Consider the following 1,961-nt stretch of genomic DNA (forward strand, 5'->3'; position numbering starts at 1 on the left):
TGGTTCTTGTCTCAGGGCCCGGTGCTGGGAGCTCCTTGTCACCGCGTAACGCTAGCGACGGACGCGTCCCTCACCGGTTGGGGAGCAGTCATGAGTGGCCACCCTGCCCGAGGTCTGTGGAGTGGTCGCCATCTCACGTGGCACATCAATTGCCTGGAGATGCTGGCCGTGTTTCGAGCCCTCAAACACTTTCTTCCAGACCTAAGAGATCGCCATGTGTTGGTGCGCACCGACAACACAGCGGTGGTCTTTTATATCAACCACCAGGGAGGTCTACGTTCTACGCACATCATACGGCCCCTTATGCAAGCTGGCGCATCAGATCCTTGTGTGGTCCCAGGGCAAGCTCCTCTCGCTGAAGGCAATTCATATTTCTGGGCATCTCAATTTAGGAGCAGGCATCCTGTCGAGGCAGGGGCAGAGGCCCGGGGAATGGATGCTATGGTACCCCGAGGTGGTGAAGCAGATATAGAGAGTTTTTGGCCAGGCTCAGGTGGACTTGTTTGCGACCCGTCAGACATCGCAATGTCCCTTCTGGTTCTCTCTGACTCGTCCAGCTCCATTGGGGATAGATGCTATGGTACAGACTTGGCCGAGGCTTCGTCTGTACGCCTCTCCCCTGATCGCTCTGCTCCCGGGAGTTCTAGAGAGAGTGCGTCGGAACGGGGTCCGTCTGTTGCTAGTAGCCCCGTTCTGGCCGGGCCGAGTATGGTTCTCGGAGCTGATTTCTCTCCTCGACGGCACTCCATGGGAGGTTCCCGTCAGGAGAGATCTCCTCTCACAGGCGGGGGTATGATCTTTCACCCCCGCCCAGAGTTGTGGAAGTTGTGGGTGTGGCCCCTGAGGGTCTCTGGTCTCTCAACCGAGGTTGTTGAGACCATCCTCCAATCTAGACTTCCCTCAACGAGGATACTGTACACCCTGAAGTGGAGACTCTTCACTTCATTGTGCGGAGACCGCCTGCTTGACACAGTTAACTGCCCGATTGGTACAGTGCTGGAGTTCTTGCAGGCCCGTTTCTCCGCGGGGTTAACCCAATCCACCCTGAAGGTCTACGTGGCGGCTATAGTGGCCTACCACGCCCCTCTTGATGGTCACTCAGTGGGCACAGACCCCCTGGTTACACGTTTCCTCCGCGGTGTGATGAGGCTGAGGCCTCAGGTACGATCTCGTGTCCCTCCTTGGGACCTCGCTGTGGTGTTAGAAGCTCTCTGTAGGCCTCCTTTTCAGCCTATCGAGGAGATATCAGATCGTCTTCTCGCATTAAAGACTGTGTTTCTCTTGGCTATATCTTCTCTAAAGAGAGTTGGGGATCTGCAGGCCCTTTCTGTGGCGCCTTCCTATCTCGACTTTGCGCCCGGTCTGGGTAAAGCTTTTTTGTACCCTTGTGCGGGGTATGTCCCTAAGGTCCCCTCCTCTACACCACGGCCTGTCGTACTCCAGGCTTTTTATCCTCCTCCCTTTAGGGAGCCCGACCAGCAGAGGCTTAATTGTATGTGTCCAGTGCGAGCACTGGATGCATATGTCCACATAGCTGCCCTGTGGAGAAAGGTGGATCAACTGCTTGTGTGCTATGGTCCCCCTAAGAGAGGTCATCCTGCTTCCAAGCAGACCCTCAGCCGGTGGATAGTGAATGCCATTACTGTTGCCTATGAGTCCTCTGATCTCCCCTCACCATTGGGGGTCAAGGCTCACTCAACAAGAAGTGTGGCGGCCTCCAAGGCCTTTCTGGCAGGAGTTCCTATGCAGGACATCTGCAATGCTGCAGGATGGTCTACGCCCCTCACGTTCGTCAGTTTCTATGATTTAGATTTGCGAGCCACTCCAGGCCCCTCTGTTCTCTTGCCATAGCTGTGCTCTTCCACACTAGGCAGGGATTTGCAAGTCTGGCGGCATGGACATCTCGTTCCCCTAACGTTTTCCGACACAGCTCGAGTTCCCGAAGGGGAACGTCCCAGGTT

The sequence above is a fragment of the Sinocyclocheilus grahami genome, unplaced genomic scaffold (assembly GCF_001515645.1).
Source record: "Sinocyclocheilus grahami isolate Dianchi unplaced genomic scaffold, SAMN03320097.WGS_v1.1 scaffold401.1, whole genome shotgun sequence".
Lineage (NCBI taxonomy): Eukaryota > Metazoa > Chordata > Actinopteri > Cypriniformes > Cyprinidae > Sinocyclocheilus > Sinocyclocheilus grahami.